Genomic DNA, 10,995 nt, shown 5'->3' with positions numbered 1-10,995 from the left:
GTGCTGTCACTGACTTCAGCTCCTGTCTTGCTTTGGAAATTGGGAAGGATCACAAGACATATGTATGTACAGAGTTTTTCTATGTGAGGTAGCACCCAAAATCAGATTCCCAGTGGGCCTTGGCAAAGAAGCTCTCCTCTTGAGCTGCTGGCATGCCATAAAGTTTATCATGAAAGAAACAGGTTTTGCTACTTTACTTTTCTAGAATGGGAGCACCACGTATGGCAATCCAGCAAGTTCTCAGTAAATTCAAATGTTCCAAGGAGGGTTCCCTTCCTTTCATAGATTTCATCGATGTTAGGACCTGAAGGGACCTCAAAGATCACTAAGTCCAGCCCCCTGCAGGAAGTCAGCTGGGGCCAAAGGATCCCAGCAAGATAAGCATCCAAATGCTTCTTGAACGAGTCCAGAGTAAGTGCCTGCACCACCTCTGGAGGGAGTCTATTTCAGGTCTTGGGGGCTTGGACAGCAAAGAATTTTTTCCTTATGTCCAGCCTAAAACGGTCTTGGAGGAATTTATGACCGTTGGTCTTCGTTTTTCCTTGGGGTGCTCTGGTGAACAGATGTTCTCCCAGATCCTGATGCACACCCCTTATGTACTGACCAAGCAGCCACCAGGTCCCCCCCTGAGCCTGCGCTTTTCCAGGCTGAAGAGTCCCATGGCTCTCAGCCTCTCTTCCTAAGACCTACTCTCTTGCCCTCTGCCAACCCCCCCCCCCCCATGCTATATATGCATAGTTTTTGCCAGCGCAAAGTGAGATGATGTGTCTGCTGAACCAGGGATTGCACATTCATGTCTGAGAGCCGGAAGGGAGATGTGGAAAAGGGGATTGCAGGTTCAGTCAAGGAAAATTTGGCCCTTGCAGTGTTAAATCTGTTCTTGGCTTCTTCCACATAACATATTTCTCCTCCCTACTGTGCATCTCTTGGCTGTGTTGCTATGCTGTTTTGGTGGATTGCTTCTTGTAATCTTCCTTCTTTTTCAAATAGTAAACTTGTTCCTGATGTAATTACTGTGATAAAGCTCGGTGGCATGACGGATCATTCTTAACAGCACCGTTGCTGTTGATTTCAGACAAGAGGATATTTTATCCCATGTCTTTGTGGAAAGCATGGTAAACAATGTCAGTAAGCAGGATACGGGGTTACATTTCCCTGCATCCTCTTCATGTACATTGTGCCTGCGAAGCAAAACGTGAACTTCCCTTTCTTAAGTACTCTGCAGAGCTCAGATTACCCTACAGTTTCCCTCATTAAACAACAAATTGCTGATCGCAAGTTGTCTTTCTCCGTTGATGGCTCCCAGGTGAAATGAGTTTGGTAGGTCTCAAACCAGCTTCTCGTGGACAGGTGTCCACAACACAGACACCTGGCACCGACTGGCCCTCTCATTACTGTGCTCTGCAAAAGAGCTGAGTGGTTCATTTGACTGCGGAGGCTGGCGGTTCTTTCCATCCTGGAAGCCATGTCTGCATTGCACCGCTCGTACGCAGCCTGGGGTGCGCTGGGCAGGGAGTGACATTTATGCTGTCATTTTTCCTGCTGCAAGCAAAGGCTACCAACAAGAGACAGAAGTAGGTTAAAGTGCTGATGGAGAGAGAGCATCTCCGGTACACTTGTGAAGGCCGAGTCCTGATTGTTAGTCCAGGCACAGCAACACCTAATGACCATAAGACTTAACGAATAGCCGAATAGAGAAAGAAGGCTTTTGACCCAGCCAGATGGCTGCTACGTGTCCCTGTGCTTGACCTTCTCTGAATCGTCCCTGCCCCATCTTGCCTTATGCTATAAAAGAGGAGGAAAAAAAAATCCATTTACTTTCTGACTCATTTTTACTATTCTCTTTTAACAGCCTCACTTGGCATCTTACATCAACAGCAATTGCAGCTTTCCAGTTTCCATTGCGCTGTGGCTGCATGGCTCAGTGTCTCAGAACAATTTACAAGAAATAAGGAGAACCACAGTAAAGGGGATCAAAACAGTCATCAGAAGGCTCTAGGAGCAGGTGTATCTCTGGTCTACTGAGCACAGAGGGGTAATGTATTTCCAAGCAATGGAGGCAGAGGAGACAGGAAGTGTAGATAGCAAATGTTGCGGGTTGCCTCCAAGTCTTTAGCATTTGGATTGAAGTGTTTGGAGGACTGGAGATTTTCTAGTTGGCTACTTGAGTGAGGCTGCTTGTAGGGAGAGAGGAGCCTCTTTGGTTGGTGTAAGTGCCGCTGCTTTCTCTGCTGTAAACAGAAGGTACCAACAAGGGACAAAAAGAGGTCAAAGTGCTGATGGAGAGAGACTCTTATGCTTATGAAGACCAAGTCCCGATTGTTGCAGATGGCCAACAAGTCTGTTCAACAGGCACACCTGCCATGTCACTAAAGGGAAGGAGGTATTTCCAAGGAACAGGGCTGGCAATGGTCCCAGAGAAAAGTCCTCTGAATGTTGTGTCAAACCTGACCCTTTCTTCTGCCTCCAGTTGCCCATGGGATGTGCGACCTACTGGACATGCCTTCCCAGCAGCCACAGCTGGGATGAGCTGGGGGAAGAAAGCCTCATGGTAGTTCCTTGCTCCAGTGGTCCTTAAGACAACAGGGCACGGCTGAGTTGACTTTTCCCCATTCCTTGGGCTGGCCGCACTGCAGATTCAGCACATGAAATGGGCACAGTGTTTTTCACATTGTTGTCAAGTGACTGGTGCCTCTTCCTTGACTCATGAAATAAATGGTATAAGAACATCTCTCAACAATGCCCTTAATGCCCTGATGTTTCCAAAAACTGACTCTGGTGACTCCCAGGTTAACCCACCCAGAACAGATAGAGGTAGGGGGAAGCCCTAAGACTGTATTTCTCTGGTGACACACATCTTCTGAGCCCAAGGAAAGTAATTGAATGTGATGTCCAAACACAAAACCAGTCTATAAATCCCAGTGTCATGAATAGAAATTTTCAGAAGGGCTGCTTTCCTTAATCTTATCTCTCCCAGGCAGTTACTGTGTTCTTGATGTAATTATAGTGATAAAACAATGTGACATAACTGCTGGCTTCTATCACGGTATCACTGCTGTTAACTTAAATGACAGGGTAATAATTTTATAAGAGACCTTTTATTTTTCTTTCCCTCTAAGCCACCAGCAATGTTTAAACTAGGGGCAGATATTCCTGATAAGGTGCATTCCACAAGCCCTAAAATGTTATCCATTTTTATTCATGCCCTTGTCTTGCAGGTGAGATTTACATTAGGTTTGCCTGTGACTTTGTCCCATGCATCTCTCCAACCAGTGCAGGCAGCAAAGTGTGCACCAGGAGGATTTGATCCACAGAGTATAGCGATCAGCAAATCTGGATCTCAGAGCGGTAGTCTCTGCTGTGGTTGTGGACGGTCAGGGACACTAATAGCTGAGACTGTGGTGTGAGGGGTGGAAGTCCCGCTTCTCTGTTGGTTCCCCTTCCCTTGGACATTGGCTCAAACTGATTGCATAGCCTTTTAAAAGCACATGCCTTTGGGGAGATGAAATGTGCTGTTGCTGTATCAGTGGGAAACATGGATGAGGTTGAGGCTCAGGGATCCAGAACAGAAGTTCAATACAGGAATTTAATCTAAATCAGTTAAGTCTGAGACGACATCCATCCAGGTGTATCTTAAACCAGTTTCAGCCATTTTGAAAGTAGTTTATGTGCATTGAACTTTGGTTGTGTTACAGATTTGAACTGGTTTCTCTTCACTTATACTGATTTATGTATAATTTCTTTCCCTTGTGTTGAAGATAACTACAGCAGAGATTCTGAAGTGTGGCATTTTCAGTTTCTTTAATGCATAAGGGCATATGCCTGGATGCATTATATTTTCTTTTTCTTTAAGAGAAAGTAGAAGATGCAGCTCAGTGACTGGTCTGCTGGAAAGAGACCCACAGAACAGCAGGAATATAGAGATATGTGTTTCTATGCCTACATTTCCATGTCCCCACCATCAGTTTGGTTGCATCGCATTTGCAAATAAGCAGATGGGACCGAGTCTTGCTCATTACCCCAGTGGTCTGACACTGCCACCCATATCTCAGGGTGAGCATACACCCCTTGGGAAGGGGTATTTTTAAGGCTTTTGGATGCAAAGATCAAACTTCTGCTGCTGATGCCTTATTATTATTGAAACCAATTAAATGCAATATGTATTACTCATGCAATGTGTAATTTTATACAGCTCACTATGGTGCATCGATAAAATGCTCTCCTTTCCCTTCACCAGCCCTTGCTATTTAAATAAAAAAAAATATATTTTCAGTCAGGGAAGAGCCGTACATGCTTTGAGTGGAAATCTGCTTTGGATAAAGAACCGGGGCCCAGTCCTGTTCCAGCTGGGGACAAAGGGAGTTTGTCTAGTGACCATCCTAGGTTCAGATCTGAACCTTTGACTAGCCGAAGGATTGCTGACTCAGATTGAATGCGTCTTCACTAACCAGGCATGGCACCGAGATGATTTTCAGGAGTTTCCACATCCTTGCTGGTGAGAGATTTTGCTTTCATGTGTGTCTGAATCAGGCAAGCCCAGGTTCATTAAGCCACAGGGAAATGAGACAATCAGAGATAAGGGAGGGAGGGCGTCCTCCTCGAATTGAATGTCACCGCTGTTTGTGCACACAATATAAAGTATAAATAAGATATAACTTGGAGTGCCCCTGTTAAGTGGGCAAAATGGATGTTGAACACAAGCAATCCTGATAGTTTTACCGAATGACCTTTTACAGGTTCTCAGATATTCAGATCACCATTTCCCCCCTTCCATGCCCACTGAGTTTTATTCAATGTAAGCTACTGTAGAAGGCACGGGGAGCAAAGGTCATCAGTAGCTGACAAGCAAATACAAAGTGAAATCAGTGACTGGCCAGGGCCCCTCAAAGGAGTTGTCATTTGTCTGAACTTGTCAAAAAAATAGGGAAAAAACCTGAAAAATGTTGGGAGGGTTTGTTTGTTTTTTAATCTGCAGGTTTTCAAATGGGTGATTTTGGTTTTTATTTTTTTTCCCAGCATTTTTTATTTTTTTCCCCCCTCAGTTCTCCCCTTTGCTTTTGCTCCTTTCTCTCAGCCCCATTTTGCCACTGACAAAACAGGGAAGGAATCCTGCAGTAGGGATGGAGGAATAGGAAAATCTTTCAGTGCAAATTGGTCAGGTTTCATTTTCTAATTTTTAGAGGGGGATAAAAAAAAAAAGAAAATGTGTTTTTTGGAAGTGAACAGTTTAGAGAACAAAAGGTATTTTTCCAGGAGTGGGGAATAGTTTAAAGAATGTCTCCCTTCATTCGTCATTTGTTTTGGAGGGGAGCCCACTGGCAGGTCCGGCTGTGGTCTGACTTTTCCCAATGTGGAGCTGGAACTCCTGAGTTTGAAAACTGTATGTGGAAGCTGATAAAAATGGACTTTCCCAGCTCTTCCCCTGCTGCTATGACAAGAGCCTTCCCCCATAAGATATTAGCACTGTGGGACACAACTGGGAACTGCAGGAACCTTTCCAAGAAGTGCCCATAGCTTCTTGCCTCCTCCATGTTGGCCTGGAGCACATCCACTGCCCTCCTAAGGGATCCGCTCCCAATGCTTGCTGGAGCTTTTACTAGAGAGGAGCTCTATCCCATGCCCTGCTCAAGCTAAGCCTCTGTGGCCCCATCTGCCCCAAGATGCACAGACTGAATGATATACAGAAACTGAAAGTGGATCCAAAGGGAAGAGAGGTCTATACCCGTTACGCTGCTGGATGTCTTCAATGCTTCTTCCGTAGCTGTCTCCTGTTGAAACTGCAAGTTTTTGCCCAGCCATGTTGCTTCCAGACTCTTGCTCTCCAACAAAGGACCCTATGTCTTACTCCATTTAATAAGCAGCTAGTGTGATACAAAAGGTGGATGGGCCTTGCCCCTCTCCTTTTCCTCTTTCATGACCTGACTTTAAGGCTGGGGTGGGCAAAATGTGGCCCACGGGCCGGATGGAGCCCACCAGGCCGTTCCATCTGGCCCGCAGGGCCCCTAAAATTTTTTGAAAATTAATATTTATCTTCCCCTGGCTGCCAGTCATGTGGGTCTTGATGGCTTGCCAAAACTCAGTAAGCGGCCCTCTGCCCAAAATAATTGCCCGCCCCTGCTTTAAGGTTTAAGATAACAGCGGGCGTGTCTACACATTCACTAATATGCTGTAATTAGGATGCGTTACGTGTTAGTACCTGTAATAACAGCTAATGATGCAGGATGTTGAATGCCTGCCTGCTCAAAATTGTGGAAAGCCCAGAAGTGTAGTAGTTTGGGCAGACGGTGGCTTTTGTTTGAATCCAGGCCTCTCCAGCACTGGACCTCACACATCTTTTTGCCTTTTTTTGGCCAACCTAGCCTGGATCATCTCCAGCTTTTTAACAGGCATGGGTCAAATTTCCTTCTGTCCTCAGGCTGTGGGCTTCTTCAGCACTAAGCATGAAAGAACCACCCTTTCCTGGCCACCAACTTCTCCCCCCCCCTCCGCAAGCTCAAGGCATGATCAGGAGGGGAAACACTGCACACACTGCTGTGTGTTATAGCACTTTGACAGGGAAGAGGGCTTGCCTTACTCTCATTGCCACCACCTGCCCCTCACTTCCTCCCCACTGTCCTCACATTTGGGATACCATGTTCGCTCTTGACCCTCTCCTGTAAATCACCCTCTGCTGCTGCCTTCTACCACGTCTCCCCCATCCTTTGCCCCTTTCCACATCAGCACACGGCTGCTCTATCCCTGCAGGTGGCAAGATGCCTGCCAAAAGCAGTTCTTGAAGGAAATTAGCAGTAATCCATGTGCGTGCCAGGCACACATACCCTCTTTTATCCCCCCATGATCTCCATCTCCCGCTGGGTTCTCCTGCAGCACCAGACAAATACTCCCTGGTCCTCTTGCCAGAGCTGTGCTGATCCTGGGAAGAAACTAGCTGCAGTCATAAATATTTGAAAGCTGCCAGAGGACTCTTCAGCAGTGAGCAAGCTATAAGATGAAAGATGCTATCTCACCTGGGTTCAAACGTACCAGTGAAATGAGAGCTTGTGGCCTTTTGCCCGTCTTATGTGATGCTCTCTGCATGCACAGCACAAAGCAACCAGCCATTGCAACTTTGTATGAGAGATTAGGGGCAGGGATGAGCTTCCATTTTTTCTAAAAGTCTCACTTTCTATCTAGCACTGAGCCCTCAGAGCAGCATGGCTTGTGTGTATCCCCAAGCAGCTGCTGCTGCCTGTGTCTGACTGCCTGGGTAAGGGCCAGGATGACAAGGGGAGATACTGCTAACCGAATGGACCCTAGTTGGCATAGAGCAGTGGTTCTCCATGGTTTTAGATGCCAGGTCTCCCTCATTAGACTCGAGGCTCACCAGCTCTTAGTTTTCACTCATCTTGTGACCACAGAAAAGTATTCAAGTAATCCTTCTGTTGCAAAGGAATCAGAAAGACCGCGGTGGGTCAGAACGTTTTTGGCACTATAGATTCCTACTTGAAACCTCCAAGTTGATCTTGTGACTTGTCATACCAAACAGTGCTAATATCACATACTCTCCTGCCGCACCCTTAAAAGGGTCTGATGGCACCCCAGGGTGCTGTAGTACACTGGTTGAGAATTACTGACTGAGAGCCTGCAGGGACCTGGGTGCTGCACTAGGAAACCGGCCTCTGCTGGGTATGCAGTGCTTCTCACTGCAGCCAAGTGCAAGAGGCCTGGGGCCAGGGTTTTAGCCTGTGCTCTGCTCGCCACGCTGAGGCAGGGGCTGGAAGTGCTGCATCTCTACCTCTGACTGAGTCGGGCTCCTCTCTCTTGTTCCTCTCCCAGTCCTGGTTCAGTTGTGCTTCCTGCATCCATGTTTTTCCATTGTAGCTCATCAGGCCTGCTGCCCGCTCGCCCACCCTTCCTCCCACCCGTAAAGAAGCTGGAAGAGCCTGTCGTGTCATAGACATCCCTTTACTTTCAGAATCAAATCCTACTCTACATTATATCCTGGGTGTCCATGGGGATGCACAGATGCAAGTGAGAGCAGGATATGATCCCAGCAATGGCTTTCTAGTGATTGAATGGAGGATGATGAATTTCCTCCTAGTGCCTTTTCCCCAGTTCCTCCTTCCCTTAGGCATTGGCAGCTTCTGAGCCAATCTTGACTATTGAAAACCATCCCTCTCACAAATGAAGCTTGTAAATGTGATGCTGTACAGGCATGCTACAACAAACTGAAGAAAACCTCACTAGTGCTTCTTTCTATGAATAAGGGAAGAGAGGTTGCGGGATCCAGCGATAACTTTGTTACTGTCAAAGATCGAAAGATATGTCCTTTGCAACTATTATTTGCATTGTGTCAGCAGCTGGAGGTCCCTGCCACGGAGACTGTTTGCTTGTTTTTAATGACTTTTAAAGAATAATTGCTTCGGGTAGCAAGAGCCTAAAGATTAATATTAACCGATTCATACTCTGTGGATATTTCCCATGGAAAATTTTCACAGAAACAGCATTTGCAAGATTTGAAATTTCATAAGGTGTTTTCAGGTTTTCTTTACAAGAGGAATTTTTTCAACATGGGCTCAATATTTAAAGTATTTCAAAAAGCACCTTTAATTTTGAGGAAAACGTTCTGAATGTTTTGGATTCACCCCACACAGTTCCTCGTGTTTTTGCCAATTATCCTGTGCACTCCAGAAAGTAATGGAGAGAGGAAGTGTGAGGACTTCTAATTTTAACTTTTCCGACTTTTGCCCGCACCATTTTTTCAAAAAAGGGGCAGAAAGAGGATATAGGGAAAAATCTTTTCAAATGAAAAATTTGAAATGTTATTTTCAAATGTTTATGTTGTCTTGTCAACAGAATAGAACAAAATCATGGTATTTTGTTTGTGTTTTGGTTTTTTGGGGGGGTTGTTTCTTTGGGGGAGGAGTTGTGGGTGGGGAAGGGTAGGCACAGTCCCATTTCAGCTAGCTCCAAATACTATATAACAGTGGTTCTCCACCGTTTTAGACTCAAGGCGCCCTCAGAAAATGCAAGCTCTTGTTTTTCACTCTTTTTTTTTTAGCTACAGAAAAATATTAGATCAATTTTTCTGGCGCAAAGAACTCAGGCCATAACAGGTCTGAATGCTTTTGATGCTATGGATTCCTGTTTGAACTCTGGCTGCAGCCAGACAAGTGTGGATGTTTGGTTCCCCGGGGACAAGTAGTGCCACCGCTACTTGTCCCTGGGAAATGCCCCTGCCACGTGTGCTTTGGTGCATGGCAAGATACCCCTGGTGGGGTAGGCAAGGCTGGGCCCAGCACTGTGATGGCCCCAGCAGCTTTACCTGGGGACCTCCTGGGGCTACAGCAGTGGTGACTCTGCTGCTCAGAGCCTGGCTGGCAGCCAGAGCATGGCGTTGGGTGGCCCAGCTCCACTTTTGAACAGTACGTGCTGCCTGTGCATTCACTGCTCCACTTTTTTTTTTTTTTTCCTGCAGATATCCAGGGGTCCAAAAAACCTGCAGGGAAAAAAAAGCAAAGCACCACATGCACAACCAATGCACCCCTGCAGAGTGGAGAACCTCTCAATATGTGGTAGGCGGTGTTGCAGACATGTTTGCAGCACCACGTACCGCACGGCCATGCTCGTCTGGACATGGCCTCTGGGCTTATCTTGTGAATCATATTTGCACTCCTAACAGTGTTAACATTGCATGGCACCCTTGAAAGGATTTCAAGACACTCCAATGTGCTTTGGCACCCTAGTTGAGAATCACTGCTGTATGCCGTTTAAGCAACTGGATTTTTCACCCTATGCTTTCAACAGCTTCAAGCTTCACTGTGAGGCTATTGCTGCTTCCCTGTATCTTCCCTAAATTGCTGGTTTGGCTATGGAGGGCTAAAGGATGGACATTCATTTGTAACCATAGCTAGATATGTGTATTACCTGCTCAGTCGCGGGCATTGCAAAGCTGCTGACAGTGGCCTGGCAGCTCCAAGGGATGGTTAGCAGGTGATTGCAGAACCTTTCAGCTCCAGGTCCCTGATTAGGGTTTTGCTTGAACATTGAACCTGTTCAGTCTGACAGCTGCTTGCCTGGCCACGCGGTTTCATTTCAGTTTCAAGTTGGCGGGTGTCTACATCACCAAAAGGCACCATGTCAGCCTGGCACTTTTCATCAGCACTCTGAAAAATGTTGACGTGGAAAATGTTGTATTTAGAGGCAATTATGTCTCAGTATTCTTCATGGCCTCCCTCTCTCCCATTCCTCATAGTTATAGAGGGGAGAAAGATCTTCATCCCTTCAGAGACCATGGCTGCTGTTGCCCAGTGTAATAGTCCATGGGAGAAGAAAGCTGGTTCCTTCGACAATGCATGAGTGGGGTGTGAGTCTGTTCCTCAAAGGATGGGCATGGCTCCAACCATCTGACAAATGTCACAGAATCATAGAATCATAGAAGTCGGTGGGAAGGGACCTTGTAGATCTTCAAGTTCGACCCCCCGCCTGGGCACGAGAAAAAAACTGGACTCAAATGAGTCCAGCCAAGTAGGCATCAAGCTTCTTCTTAAAGATCTCCAGAGTAGGAGCCAGCACCACTTCCCTAGGAAGTTGGTTCCAGATCCTAACTGTGAAGTAGGATCTGAGCCGCCCTAACTGTGAAGTAGTTCTTGTGGATGTCTAATCTGAACCTCCTCTCCAATAATTTGTGTCCATTGTTCCTTACCATGCCAGGGGGCACTAGAGGAAACAGTGTCTCCCCCAAACCCTCCTGGTCCCCCCTAGTGAGTTTATAGATGGTCACCAGGTCCCCCCTCAGCCTTCTCCTGTGAAGGTTGAACAGGTTCAGGTCCCACAGTCTTTCAGTGTAGGGTCTGTCCTGTTGTCCCTGGATCATGCGGGTGGCCTCCTCTGAACCCTTTCAATGTTGTCCACATCCCTCCTGAAATGGGACGCAGTACTCCAGCTGTGGCCTGACCAGTGTCGCATAGAGAGGGAGGATCACCTCCCTGGCTCTACTTGAGATGCACCTGTGGA

This window comes from Crocodylus porosus, unplaced genomic scaffold (assembly GCF_001723895.1).
Source record: "Crocodylus porosus isolate Cpor-Errol unplaced genomic scaffold, CroPor_comp1, whole genome shotgun sequence".
Taxonomy (NCBI): Eukaryota; Metazoa; Chordata; order Crocodylia; family Crocodylidae; genus Crocodylus; species Crocodylus porosus.
Note: the sequence above shows the minus strand (reverse complement) of the source record.